Source organism: Oncorhynchus kisutch, linkage group LG24 (assembly GCF_002021735.2).
Source record: "Oncorhynchus kisutch isolate 150728-3 linkage group LG24, Okis_V2, whole genome shotgun sequence".
Taxonomy (NCBI): Eukaryota; Metazoa; Chordata; class Actinopteri; order Salmoniformes; family Salmonidae; genus Oncorhynchus; species Oncorhynchus kisutch.
The window spans coordinates 30,219,299-30,235,312 of record NC_034197.2 but is presented as its reverse complement, the minus strand read 5'-3'; the positions used below and the strand labels follow the sequence as shown (position 1 = coordinate 30,235,312).

The 16,014-nt window shown below is 39.7% G+C and overlaps 1 protein-coding gene across 1 annotated transcript in view; it reads right to left on the bottom strand.

Moving 5' to 3' along the window:
• The window catches only part of LOC109868970 (uncharacterized), a 115,973-nt gene extending 100,217 nt beyond the window's left edge, over nucleotides 1–15,756 (bottom strand). Inside the window, exon 1 of the mRNA XM_020458756.2 lies at nucleotides 15,434–15,756. The gene's annotated coding sequence lies outside the window, so the exon portion shown is untranslated. The remainder of the gene's footprint in view (nucleotides 1–15,433) is intronic.
• Nucleotides 15,757–16,014: the final 258 nt, after the last annotated feature.

Genomic DNA, 16,014 nt, shown 5'->3' with positions numbered 1-16,014 from the left:
GTATTGTGCATCCCTGTCTGGAAAGAACACTACATTTGTTTCGGTTGCAAATGTTGATGACAACAGCTCTGTTTGCTTCACAGTGCAATTGAATTGTTCCCCGGCTGTACAGAAAAACACTTTACTTGAAGCACCATTTGATGTGTTCTATTGCCTTTTCCTAATGCCAGAGCTGGAATAGAGCATTATAAACTGTAAGAACGTATTCATGTGATGATGTAGATGATATTCACAATATTCACAAAGCCTTCGTTAAAACGCTATAGATGGCTGCATCTACAATGTTAAAATAGAAAGACTCAAACCACCATCATTCTGCAGTGAAACCATGAAAAGCAGCAGGCCTAAGCTGAGCTCTGGTGTTTGAGTGTAAACCCAATAGAAGTGTTCTGATACACTGAACGGATTTCAAAACAGAATGCAAGTCATCTGACACACCCAAAGTGGTTCTTCAATGTAAATATTGGTGTTTTTAAGAGTCTTGTGAATACCATTGTGGGTGTTTCAGTGCATGTAAATGGAGGCATCAAAACACAAAAAGCATATGTTGGCAGACTGTGTCTCTCATATAATCAAATGGTTTTGAAATGCCAATGATTTATAGCGTAAATATTGATTGATGAGGATTTTCAGACAATATTTGAATTAAGATTTGAAAGAAAACTGGAAATGAGTACATTTCCTAGGGCACTAATTATTGGCTACAGTCGCCAGGCCCATTGTAACATAATTTATAATCTCACAATCTAAATGTTTAGGGATATTTAAATTATAGCAGGGGTAACATGAGGAAACATGTTTAAAGTGCATCTTCATGTGAGAAGGTAGATGTGAACCCGGGTCTCCTGCTTATCAAAATACTTCCATAGTCCACTCAGCCAGTCTGCAGGACTAAGGATGATACAGAGAGAAGGTTGGAGATGCAACAGCTGCGTTGGAATGAGATCAATTTGGTTGATAGTTCTGATGGGTCAGGAGGCTGAGGGTCAAGGACCTGAATGATCTGTAGTGGAAAGTAACAGGTTAAAAAGAGAGACCATGTTACTGGAAGCAGTGGTGCTTCTAGAGGGTGAAGGGAGGGAACCAGAATAATGATGTGTCAGAGTTTAAAGTAGTGATGGTGTTTGATGTGAACACAGGGCGGCATTTACACCCTATCTGATTAACCAATGACGTAAATAGGTGAAGTAAAACTAGCCCAGTTCATTGGAAATGTTAAACTGCTAACATTCTGTGCTAGCCATGCTCAGCAGGGGAAGATTCTGATCATGGAAACTCAAGAAGAAGAAAATCAAAAGCCATGTCCCTGGAGCTTAAGCCGAGTTGAGGGAAGACATTTCTGGGGCCCCACTAGCTATGTCCATAGATGATATTATAGAAAATGTAAAGGGAGGCAGAGTGATTGAGGCCAAAAGGTTGATCAACAGGAAAGAGGGTTAAATAAATGAAAGCTTATCAGTGTTAATGAGGTTTGAAAAAAAAAAGTACAGATTTCCTGAATGATCTGTGGTGGAAAGTAGATTTCCTTAGTTTCAATGTCCCAGAATGTGTCCCATCCCCATTTTAAATGACAGAGAATGGGACATGTAGCTGCTCAGTGTAAAGAAAAGAAAATATGTGCCAAGTGTGGAGGAGAACATGATTATGGTGAATGTGGAAGCAATGTGAAGGCTAAGTGTTGGAATTGTGGGGGGGAACACAGTGCAGCATTTGTTGGATGACAGGTACAGAGAGAGGCTAGAGAGGCCCTGAGATATACAGTCAATCATGATGAATCATATGCAGAGGCTGTAAAACAGATTGGTGGAACTACTAGGCAGACTGATAGAGCTACTATGTCTGCTCCAATAGTAAGTTACTGTCAGAACTGGTGCTTCTACTAATACTGACATGCTTTCGCTGCCTGTTCAAAAATATTGCTCACAAAAATGTGCCGTGTCAAAGGACACTGATAGTAAAAAAAATATTGACTTCATAGTTTTCATAGGAAAGATTATGAACACGACTCAGAGTTTGGAAAGCAGAAATGCCAGGTTGAAGATTATTGAGGATAAGGCAACAGATTAATTAGGGGTACAGTGTCCCGTCTTCCCAGGCTGCTGGCCTGGAGTAGAATCAGATGGGGCCAGAGTAGTGGAATAGTGGTGTGGTTTTAACGGGTGCAGGGTTACTTGGTTAGGGCAATTTCTTCAAAGTGTAATGAATTCATACTACAGAATAGTAGGCTGATACACAGCCAATACTGATGGCGGCCTGCACCTATAACATTTGTTTACAGACCGCCATAATACCAACGAAGAAGAAGGAGACAGGTGAGAACACACTAAACGCTCAGGTGAAACTCTCCAAAACAATCCAAGAAAGTATGCATCAGTGACAATATGACTATGTTATTACATTGAAGAAGCAAACAGAAAAGGAAGTCACTCAACATGAACATTTGTTTTGCGTAGCATTTCGGCTGCTAATGGTCGCTGTATGGTTATGCTTGGTGCATTGATCAGTTTTCTCGATGCTACATGTAGTTGTTAATTGACACAATGTCATTGTTGGCACCTTTCACACACTTGTTTTTTTATGCAAATTAAGGCATGTCTTTATGCTTTTATGCAAATTAAGGCATATTTTTTTGTTAATACTGCTGGTTTATTTGCCTACTAGCTTTATATATTGTTCAAAGCTCCACCAGATGCTATATGCTACACTAAATAGCCACTGCTAATTTAGCCTGCATTTGGTTCTGGCTTACCATGCCACATGTTTTATTGCATCCAACTATTCATACCCCTTGACTTATTCCACATGTTGTTGTGTTACAGCCTGAATTCAAAATCTATTAAATAAGTCTCATCCATCTATACACAATAACCCATAATGACAAAGTGAAAACATGTTTTTAGAAATTGCTGCACATTTTTTGAAAATGAAATACCTAAGTATTCAGACCCTTTGCTATGACACTCCAAACTGAGCAGAAACTAGACCATGAAGTCTGCTGAGATAGAATTGTGATGAGGTATATATCTGGGGAAGGGTGTAAAACTATTTCTAGAGTGATGAAAGTTTCCAAAAACTCAGTGGTCTCCATCATTAGGAAATGTAAAAAATGTGAAACTACCCAGACTCTGCCTAGAGCTGGCCCTCCTACCAAAGTGAGCAACCGGGCAAGAAGGACCTCGGTCAGGGAGGTGACCAAGAACTTGATTACCACTCTGACAGATCAACAGAGTTCCTTGGCTGAGATGGGAGAACCTGCCAGAAGGACAACCGTCTCAACAGCATTTCACCAATCTGGGCTTTATGGGAGAGTGGCCAGACTGAAACCACTCCTGAGAAAAAGGCACACGACAGCACACCTGGAATTCTCAAAAATGGCTTTGAAAGAATGAGAGCATTTGGCAAAAATATCCTGTTGTCTGATGAGTCAAAAATGTGACTAATTGGCCTGAATGCAAAGCAGTATGTCTGGAGAAAACCAGACGCAGCTCATCAGTCGTCTACCACCATCCCTACCGTGAAGCATGACCATCATGCTATGGGGATGCTTTTTAGTGGCAGAGATTGGGAGACTGATAGAGGGAATAATGAATGGAGCCAAATACAGGCAAATTCTTGAGAACCTGCTTCAAAGTACAAATGATCTTTGACTGGGGAGGCGAGGATTTACATACCAACGGGACAATGACCTCAAGCATACAGCCAAAGCAATGCTGGAATGGCTTCAGAACAAGAAGATCAAAGTCCTTGAGTGGCCCAGCCAAAGCTCAGACTTGAATCCCATTGAAAATCTCTGGTAAGACTTGAAGACTGCTGTTCATCATCTAACTTAACTGAGCTTGAGGAAATCTGCAAGGACGATTGGGAGAAAATCCCCAAATCCAAATTCACAAAGCTGATACAGACATCCCCAGGACGACTCAAAGCTGATACAGACATCCCCAGGATGACTCAAAGCTGATACAGACATCCCCAGTATGACTCAAAGCTGATCCAGACATCCCCAGGACGACTCAAAGCTGATACAGACATCCCCAGTATGACTCAAAGCTGATACAGACATCCCCAGGATGACTCAAAGCTGATACAGACATCCCCAGTATGACTCAAAGCTGATACAGACATCCCCAGTATGACTCAAAGCTGATACAGACATCCCCAGGACGACTCAAAGCTGTAAATGCAGCTAAAAGTGCTTCTATAAAGTATTGACTCAGGGGTGTGAATACTTAAATACATGTTATATTTCTGTATTTCATTTTCAATAAATGTGCAAAAGAAAACATTTTCTGAAGGCTCTGTATATGCATATTGCAATTTATTAATATTAAGGCAGTTAATAACTGAATTATGCATTCATGTACTATCTTTATGGCTTGCTATTTCTGTCTCCCTGCAGAAAAATATACACAGTCAAAAGTTTGGACAAACCTACCTACTATTTTTACTATTTTCTACATTTTAGAATAATAGTGAAGACATCAAAACTATGAAATAACACATGGAATCATGTAGTAAACAAAAAAGTGTAAAACAAATCTAAATATATTTGAGATTTGAGATTCTTGGCATACTCTCAACCAGCTTCACCTTGAATGCTTTTCCAACAGTCTTGAAAGAGTTCCCACATATGCTGAGCACCTGTTGGCTGTTTTCCTGTCACTCTGTGGTCCAACTCATCTCAAACCATCCCAATTGGGTTCAGGTCATCTGATGCAGCACTCCATCACTCTCCTTATTGGTCAAATATCGCTGCAGAATGCTGTGGTAGCCATGCTGGTTAAGTGTGCCTTGAATTCTAAATAAATCACAGACAGTGTCACCAGTAAAGCATCCCCACACCATCACACCTCCTCCTCCATGCTTCACAGTGGGAATCATATATGAGGAGATCATCCGTTCACGTACTCTGCATCTCACAAAGACACGCGGTTGGAACCAAAAAATCTGACATTTCATTTCTCGTGTTTCTTGGCCCAAGCAAGTCTCTTCTTATTATTAGTGTCGTTTAGTTGTGGTTTCTTTGCAGGAATTCCACCATGAAGGCCTGATTCACGCAGTCTCCTCTGAACAGTTGATGTTGACATGTGTCTGTCACTTGAACTCTGTGAAGAATTGATTTGGGCAGCAATTTCTGAGGCTGGTAACTCTAATGAACTTATCCTCTGCAGCAGAGGTAACTGTGGGTCTTCCTTTCCTGTGGCCGCCCTTGTGAGAGCCAGTTTCATCCCAGCGCTTGATGGTTTTTGTGACTGCACTTTAAGAAACTTTAGAAGTTTTTGAAATGTTCCGGATTGACTGACCATCATGTCTGAAAGTTATGAGGGTCTGTCGTTTCTCTTTGCTTATTTGAGCTGTTCTTGCAATAATATGGACTTAGTCTATTACCAAATAGGGCTACCTTCTGTATACCACCCCTACCTTGTCACAACACAACTTATTGGCTAAAACACATTAAAAAGGAAAGAAATTCCACAAATTAACTTTTAACTAGGCACACCTGTTAATTGAAATGCATTCCAGGTGACTGCCTCATGAAGCTAGTTGAGAGAATGCAAAGAGTGTGCAAAGCTGTCATCAAGGCAAAGCGTGGCTACTTTGAAGAATCTCAAAAGTAAAATATACTTTGATTTGTTTAACACTTTTTTGGTTACTACATGATTCCATAAGTGTTATTTCACAGTTTTGTTGTCTTCACTATTATTCTACAATGTAGAAAATAGTAAAAATAAAGAAAACCCCTTGAATGAGTAGGTGTGTCCAAACTTTTGACTCGTACTGTATACACAGTGCAAATGAAAATATTTAGACCCCTTGACTTTCTCTAAATTTTGTTACATTAGAGCCTTATTCTAAAATATATTCAATAGATTTTTCCCCTCATCTACACACAATACCCAATAATGACAAAGCCTAAACAGGCTTATAGATTTTTCCCCTCATCTACACACAATACCCAATAATGACAAAGCCTAAACAGGCTTATAGATTTTTTTGCAAATGTATTAAAAATAAAAAACAGATACCGTATTTACATGTAAGTATTCAGACACTTTGCTATGAGACTCGAAATTGAACTCAGGTGCATCCTGTTTCCAAATATCATCCTTGAGATGTTCCTACAACTTGATTGGATTCCACCTGTGGTAAATTCAATTGATTGGACATGATTTGGAAAGGCACACACCTGTCTATTTAAGGTCCCACAGTTGACAGTGCATGTCAGAGCAAAAAAAAACAAGCCACGAGGTCGAAGGAATTGTCCATAGAGCTCCGAGACAGGATTGTGTCGAGGCACAGATCTGGGGAAGGGTACCAAAACATTTCTGCAGCATTGAAGGCCCCTAAGAACACAGTAGCCACCATCATTCTTAAATGGAAGAAGTTTGGAACCACCAACACTCTTCCTAGAGCTGGCCGCCCAGACAAACTGAGCAATCGGGGGAGAAGGGCCTTAGTCAGGGAGTTGACCAAGAACCTGATGGTCACTGCCAGAACTCCAGAGTTCCTCTGTGGAGATGGGAGAACTTTCCAGAAGGACAATCATCTCTACAGCACTCCATCAATACAGCTTTTATGATAGAGTGGCCAGACAGAAGCGAGTCCGGACTAGAACCTGATCGAACATCTCTGGATAGACCTGAAAATAGCTGTGCAGCGATGCTCCCCATCCAACCTGACAGAACTTGAGAGGATCTGCTGAGAAGAATGGGAGAAACTCCCCAAATACAGGTGTGCCAAGCTTGTAGCGTCATACCCAAGAAGATTTGAGGCTGTAATAGCTGCCAAAGGCTCTTCAACAAAGTACTGAGTAAAGGGTCTGAATACTTACTGTATGTAAATGTAATATTTCATTTTTTTATATATATATATATATATATATATACACACACACATACATTTGCAAAAATAAACTGTTTTTGCTTTGTTGTTATGGGGTATTGTGTAGATTGATAGGGGGGAAAAAATACAATCCAAGGCTGTAACTTAACAAAATGTGGAAAAAGTCAAGGGGTCTGAATACTTTCCGAATGCACTGTATCAAGACTATAACTGTAAGGGCACAAGGTAGAGACTCAAATGCAGACACCAAAAGGGGTATGCAAAAGGGAGGTCGGGGACAGGCAAGAGTTCATAAACCAGGTCAGAGTCCAAACAGTACCAGTGGATAGATAGGCTTGAGGTCATAACAGGCAGGGGTTCAGTGAACAGGTCCGAGTCCAAACGGTACAAGGGGATAGGCAGGCTCGAGGTCAGGACAGGCAGAGAGGTCAGGCAGGCTCGAGGTCAGAGCAGGCAGAGTGGTCAGGCAGGCTCGAGGTCAGAGCAGGCAGAGAGGTCAGGCAGGCTCGAGGTCAGAGCAGGCAGAGTGGTCAGGCAGGCTCGAGGTCAGAGCAGGCAGAGTGATCAGGCAGGCTCGAGGTCAGAGCAGGCAGAGTGGTCAGGCAGGCTCGAGGTCAGAGCAGGCAGAGTGATCAGGCAGGCTCGAGGTCAGAGCAGGCAGAGTGGTCAGGTAGGCTCGAGGTCAGAGCAGGCAGAGTGATCAGGCAGGCTCGAGGTCAGAGCAGGCAGAGTGGTCAGGTAGGCTTGCGTATTCGTATGCGTATTCGGCATCAGGACAAGCAAGGGTCAAAACCAGGAGGGCTAGGAAAGAAACAGAGACTGGGAAAAATAGGAGCTCGGAGAAACGCTGGTTGACTTGGCAAAACAAGACAGAATGGCACAGAGAGACAGGAAACACAGGGATAAATACACAGGGGACTAATGGGGAAAACGGGAGACACCTGGAGGTGGGTGGAGACAATCACCAAGACAGGTGAAACAGATCAGGGCATGACAATAACTACCAATTGGATATCATGAAATTGAGGCGAAAAGGGGTAAAAAGTACAACAAAAAATCTCATTTTATGCACCCTGGACATGCTTTGGTAGTACCCAACTTGCTAACTACTATCAGTTCATAATGGCCTGGTACTCAGGGCTCTATTGTCCCTCTAACCACTCTGACATCAATGTAAATGCTTTCGAAAATCACATCCAACACTTATCAAGAAAACAGTAGGCCTATCATACTTTTAAAACTCACCTCACTGTGATGATCAATTTGAAGAAAGAGGTTCAACAGCGAGTTGAAACAGTGTAAAATATGTTTGTTGTTTCAAAGCTTAATACAACGAAATGGACAGTGCTTTCTAAGGTGATGATTCATTTCAATTCCCCCATATGCATATTAGCGCTTATGCATATGCATAGGCTTATGAGCCCAAGCCCCCCACCAAAGAAAACATAATTAAAATGTTGATTGTGCCGTTATACAATACGAATCCTACCACATATTATGCATGGAAAAAAACATCAAACATAACTGATTTAAAATGTATGTGATACATAGTTGGTATAGTCTGTGAGTGTGGACTGTATTATTATGCTTACTGGATGAACTGGTTACCTTACGCTCCAAAATGTCTATCCATGAGTCTGGGAGAGAACGTATAGCCCTAGGCGATGCTGCTGGTTCATTGATTGTGCAGGTCGGCTAACAGTTAGCCTACAATTAGTGAATTTGTATTTGATTTTGATTAGCCTAGTAACATTACCTTTAGCTATACAGCATATCTCACCACCATGCGTTTCCATCTCCTCACTCCTTTATTCCTTTCTCAAGCGCGCAGACGGGCTGTCAACAGTTTAGTGAAATTTGTTTAGTTGTGAAAACATGTTACTATCAATGTTCCCGAATGGATTTCACTTGGTTTTCCAAATTAAGCACTTGCTAGCTGCAGGATCAAGGTTGGAGAGCCCATGGCATACAGAGTTTGGGCGGAATATCCCCTGTCAGGCAGCTAAAAAATGCTCCTCAAACAGTGGTTGATGCGTGGAGTGAAACAAGGGTTCTTATATTTATTTCTCAGCTGCTAATATTAAGTACATGCTCCGCTATAAAACCGAAGTCAACTACCAAACTGACTGGAGGGAAAGCACGCGGCCTCCATTTACTATTCGAGTACATACAGATGACATGTCTTGTCCCCTGCCCATTTGATAATGGGACATTCTAAATCGAAACAAATTGTACATATTAGTAAAGGCAAGCAGTAGCGGTGCGTGCGTAAAATCACTGGGGAAGCCAAAAAGCCACATTATGTGATGTGTGATGTGATGTGATAGTTGCGTTGTTTGCTCAATAACCTGGCCGAGACAATAAGAAGTCACAGTGGCAGAATAAATTCAACCACACGTGTTTTTTTTTTTTTAAACACTGAAGACAAGATTACATTGAGAATAGTCTGATGGGTGAAAATATGATCACTTGATGAGAGAACAGCTGCGCAGCCTGAGGCAAGGAACAGAGCAAGTATTTTTTGCTACTTTCTCAAATCATCAATACCCTGTAGTCTCTTCATGCAGCCCATGTCTGTTCTGATTTCTAAGACATTCTAAGGTTTGTATCATTCACAACTAAGGTTGACAAATAACTAAATCTAGCATATAGGACTTGTTTAAAATAATAACTTTTACGCTCAACATAGCCACTTCACATGCGCCCTCGCTGGTTAAATTATATTCTTCTTACTATAAAATTAAATAATGGCACAGGACGTATAAGCTTATCTTGAACAAGCCCACAGCCTATGTGTCACACCCTGACCTTAGAGAGCCTTTTTAATTCTCTATTTGGTTAGGTCAGGGTGTGATTTGGGTGGGCATTCTAGTTTTCTATTTCTTTGTTGGCCGGGTAGGGTTCCCAATCAGAGGCAGCTGTCTATCATTGTCTCTGATTGGGAATCATACTTAAGCAGCCTGTTTTCCACCCTAGTTTGTGGGATCTTGTCTTTGGATAGTTGCTGTTTAACGCTTCAGAGCTTTACGTTCGTTTATATTTTGTTGTTCATTTAATAAAGTACGATTAACACTTTCCACGCTGCGCTTTGGTCTCACTCATTCAACGATAGACGTAACACTATGACATGGAGCATAGCCATATAACTAACATACAGTAGGCCAACTCATATTCTGTTCTTCTGAAATACATTTCTTCATTACATTTCTTCATATCATAATGTTTCTTTAGACCTGACTATTTTAATTTTTAATTTTACCTTTATTTTACTAGGCAAGTCAGTTAAGAACAAATTCTTATTTTCAATGACGGCCTAGGAACAGTGGGTTAACTGCCTGTTCAGGGGCAGAACGATTTGTACCTTGTCAGCTCGGGGATTTGAACTTGCAACCTTTCGGTTACTAGTCCAATGCTCTAACCACTAGGCTACCAGGCTAAAAGATATAATGGATTTATTTTGATGGTGTATATTAATTACATTTCTTTTTTGTACTTTTTTAAATGTAGATGTTCCACGCATCAGCATCAGCAGTTTATATGTGTGGAGGCCTGGAGATGCTCAACATGTTTATATTAAATAACGGCCAATTAGCATGAGACCAGCAGTCTTTTGCATGAAAATAACTGGATGACAATATTTCATGACCGCCACAGCCCTAAATATGATAAAGACCTTACAGATCTTTGAAGTGTCTTCATCAGTATAAAAAATGTGAAAGACCTGTTATTGTTTTGTTGTCATTTGATCATTTGCAAAGAAAAGATAAAGCCCTTGAAACTTAAAAATCATGTCTTGATAAAGAAATGTTGTAGTTATTTTACGGTATTCATTTTAATAACTATTTTCTCACATCCTTTGTTATAGCATAAGTGTACATTTGACCATTTTAAGTTACCAATGAGGAGTTTATCAGCACACCATATAGGAGCAGGGAATATACAAAAAGAGGGATTCCCATTTACAGTATTTAAACTAGAGGTCGACCGATTAATCGGAATAGCCTATTAATTAGGGCCGTTTTCAAGTTTTCATAACAATCGGAAATCAGTATTTTTGGGCGCCGAACTATATTTAACTAGAAAAGTCAGTTAGAAACACATTCTTATTTTCAATGGCGGCCTAGGAACGGTGGGTTAACTGCCTTGTTCAGGGGCAGAACGACAGATTTTCACCTTGTCAGCTCGGGGGATCCAATCTTGCAATGTCACAGTTAACTAGTCCAACGCAATAACGACCTGCCTCTCTCTCATTGCACTCCACAAGGAGACTGCCTGTTACACGAAAGCAGTAAGCCACAGTAAGTTGCTAGCTAGCATTAAACTTATCTTGTAAAAGACAATCAATCATAATCACTAGTTAACTACACATGGTTGATGATATTACTAGATATTATCTAGCGTGTCCTGAGTTGCATATAATCTGACTGAGCATACAAGTATCTAAGTATCTGACTGAGCGGTGGTAGGCAGAAACAGACACGTAAACATTCATTCAAACAGCACTTTCGTGCGTTTTGCCAGCAGCTCTTCGTTGTGCGTCAAGCATTGCACTGTTTATGTCTTCAAGCCTATCAACTCCCAAGATGAGGCTGGTGTAACCGAAGTGAAATGGCTGGCTAGTTAGCGCGCGCTAATAGCGTTTGAAATGTCACTCGCTCTGAGCCTTGCAGTGGTTGTTTCCCTTGCTCTGCATGGGTAACGCTGCTTCGATGGTGGCTGTTGTTGTTGTGTTGCTGGTTCGAGCCCAGGGAGGAGCGATGAGAGGGACGGAAGCTATACTGTTACACTGGCAATACTAAAGTGCCTATAAGAACATCCAATAGTCAAAGTTTAATGAAATAGAAATGGTATAGAGGGAAATAGTCCTATAATTCCTATAATAACTACAACCTAAAACTTCTTACCTGGGAATATTGAAGACTCATGTTAAAAGGAACCACCAGCTTTCATATGTTCTCATGTTCTGAGCAAGGAACTGAAACGTTAGCTTTCTTACATAGCACATATTGCACTTTTACCTTTTTCTCCAACACTTTGTTTTTGCATTATTTAAACCAAATTGAATATGTTTCATTATTTACTTGAGGCTAAATTGATTTTATTTATGTATTATATTAAGTTAAAATAAGTGTTCAATAATAGTTATCGGCGTTGAAAAATCATAATTTAAACTCCAGAAGAAGGGATCTATACAGTATTTAAACTCCAGAAGAAGGGATCTATACAGTATTTAAACTCCAGAAGAAGGGATCTATGCAGTATTTAAACTCCAGAAGAAGGGATCTATACAGTATTTAAACTCTAGAAGAAGGGATCTATACAGTATTTAAGCTCTAGAAGAAGGGATCTATACAGTATTTAAACTCCAGAAGAAGGGATCTATCTATACATTATTTAAACTCTAGAAGAAGGGATCTATACAGTATTTAAACTCTAGAAGAAGGGATCTATCTATACATTATTTAAACTCTAGAAGAAGGGATCTATACAGTATTTAAACTCCAGAAGAAGGGATCTATCTATACAATATTTAAACTCTAGAAGAAGGGATCTATACAGTATTTAAACTCTAGAAGAAGGGATCTATACAGTATTTAAACTCCAGAAGAAGGGATCTATCTATACAATATTTAAACTCTAGAAGAAGGGATCTATACAGTATTTAAACTCCAGAAGAAGGGATCTATCTATACAATATTTCAACTCTAGAAGAAGGGATCTATACAGTATTTAAACTCTAGAAGAAGGGATCTATACAGTATTTAAGCTCTAGAAGAAGGGATCTATACAGTATTTAAACTCCAGAAGAAGGGATCTATCTATACATTATTTAAACTCTAGAAGAAGGGATCTATACAGTATTTAAACTCCAGAAGAAGGGATCTATCTATACAATATTTAAACTCTAGAAGAAGGGATCTATCTATACAGTATTTAAACTCTAGAAGAAGGGATCTATACAGTATTTAAGCTCTAGAAGAAGGGATCTATACAGTATTTAAACTCCAGAAGAAGGGATCTATCTATACAATATTTAAACTCTAGAAGAAGGGATCTATACAGTATTTAAACTCCAGAAGAAGGGATCTATCTATACAATATTTAAACTCTAGAAGAAGGGATCTATACAGTATTTAAACTCCAGAAGAAGGGATCTATCTATACAATATTTCAACTCTAGAAGAAGGGATCTATACAGTATTTAAACTCCAGAAGAAGGGATCTATCTATACAATATTTAAACTCTAGAAGAAGGGATCTATACAGTATTTAAACTCTAGAAGAAGGGATCTATACAGTATTTAAGCTCTAGAAGAAGGGATCTATACAGTATTTAAACTCCAGAAGAAGGGATCTATCTATACAATATTTAAACTCTAGAAGAAGGGATCAATACAGTATTTAAACTCCAGAAGAAGGGATCTATCTATACAATATTTAAACTCTAGAAGAAGGGATCTATACAGTATTTAAACTCTAGAAGAAGGGATCTATACAGTATTTAAGCTCTAGAAGAAGGGATCTATACAGTATTTAAACTCCAGAAGAAGGGATCTATCTATACATTATTTAAACTCTAGAAGAAGGGATCTATACAGTATTTAAACTCCAGAAGAAGGGATCTATCTATACAATATTTAAACTCTAGAAGAAGGGATCTATACAGTATTTAAACGCCAGAAGAAGGGATCTATCTATACAATATTTAAACTCTAGAAGAAGGGATCTATACAGTATTTAAACTCCAGAAGAAGGGATCTATCTATACAATATTTAAACTCTAGAAGAAGGGATCTATACAGTATTTAACTCTAGAAGAAGGGATCTATACAGTATTTAAGCTCTAGAAGAAGGGATCTATACAGTATTTAAACTCCAGAAGAAGGGATCTATCTATACATTATTTAAACTCTAGAAGAAGGGATCTATACAGTATTTAAACTCCAGAAGAAGGGATCTATCTATACAATATTTCAACTCTAGAAGAAGGGATCTATACAGTATTTAAACTCCAGAAGAAGGGATCTATACAGTATTTAAACTCTAGAAGAAGGGATCTATACAGTATTTAAACTCTAGAAGAAGTGATCTATTCAGTATTTAAACTCTAGAAGAAGGGATCTATACAGTATTTAAACTCTAGAAGAAGGGATCTATACAGTATTTAAACTCTAGAAGGGATCTATACAGTATTTAAACTCTAGAAGAAGGGATCTATACAGTATTTAAACTCCAGAAGAAGGGATCTATACAGTATTTAAACTCCAAAAGAAGGGATCTATACAGTATTTAAACTCTAGAAGAAGGGATCTATAAAGTATTTAAACTCTAGAAGAAGGGATCTATACAGTATTTAAGCTCTAGAAGAAGGGATATATACAGTATTTAAACTCCAGAAGAAGGGATCTATACAGTATTTAAACTCCAAAAGAAGGGATCTAATTAGGCACTACACAGGATTCTTATTTAGATCAGTGATACTATCAAAGGCAGTGTGTGGTTTCCTTTTTCCTTCATCAGGTTCTACATGGCACCTTTATTCTTAGACTGTAGTGTTTAGGAGTTTTAGCGAGAGAAGAAACAACACCAAAAGAGAAGGTATCTAATTATGCACAAAACAGGACTCACCATAATAGTGTTTTCAACCTTTTCCTCTTGCAAGGTGTTACACAACTCTTGATTAAGTGGTGTTACAATACACCATGTCATGCCTCAGAAACCTTAGGTTGAATGTTTCAGTGCACCTTAAATCTGTCTCATAACCCCTTACACACACGTGCTTCAAAACTCCAGGTTTCCTCTCTTTAAAGTTGGTGTCAGTGCAGTTGCCACTAGTTTGTGTTACAAAACACTGCATTTTAACAGTGTATATAGTGTTATGAACATTCATATCATAACACAACCTAAGCAGGTTCTTCACACACACACACACACACACAGACACACACACACACACACACACACACACACACACACACTGAGACAGCATGAATGTGAATGGCTGGGAATCCATTTTCTCCTCCAGTTGATGACTATAAATATGTAGAATTTGTCAACTCTGTTCTGAAAGGGAGACCCAGTCCACCCTCCACACCCTCTTCAACCCTGTCTAATAAACACAGCATCATCTCTTCAGGATCAAGATGTGCATAAAATGGGGATGGGCTGAATCAAACCCGGACCGATTGATAGGGTCATGACTTTTATCATAACATCCTGATCTGCACCGTTCTCCGCTGCTGTGCATCACACCAACCGTGTGCTTCAGCATTGACAGGATCGCCACTAACCGGGGCATCTATCTATCTATTCGTAAATAATCTGCAAATTGTTAAATAGCCTACGACACCTGTTCAGAACTTCAACGCCCAATTCCCAAATGACATAAACAAGTTCCTCACATCGCTGACCCATTGGCTACAGTCCTTTACTGAGTATGAATTATTGATCAGACAGGTGGAAAATACGGCCCCTCTGGCGTCTCTCGAAGTGGTATGTCACATCACTGACAGAACGCAAAAAAGTGATGAAAGTGTAGACCACCAATTAAACCGTTTTCAACCGGTAAAATATTATTCCGAATTATACTCACTCAGCCTCGCAGGTGAACCGGAGGAGCGATGTTGCCCGGCATTCCGGTCTCTCTCTCTCTCTGGAATCTCTTCAAATGAGTTCTCTTGGGACAGCGCACGCCTTGGCTTTTGCAAGCATTCTCTGCAAAGATCCGCCCTCCTCACTCACTCACAACCATCCCTCAATTCTCTGCGATATAAAACGCGAAATCAGCATAGCACCGTGCAAAACTGTAGTTTTCCGTTTCTGGAGCAGAAGTAGCGGCTTCTGTTTCTATTTTCGAAGATGCTTCTCGCGCTACCAGGGGCTCATCTCTCGGTTTCCTTTCCTGTCATCTGTGCTCGCGATTGCTCTGGACCATGTGATGGAGGCAGGAGGTAGGAGGCAGGCGCCCTACCCATTCCCTGACGCGACCTCCTCCACATAGCTCCCCCCAATGGACAGCCTAAGAAATAATAAAAAGAGGTCTAAATAAATAATATTGAGGATATGGGGACACGCACAGTATTTCTTTCGAGATGATAATGATCTAAATATAAATTATTCATAATAATAACCTCTGTATTTATTCCTCATCAAGTCTAGAATATTCTCATTGTA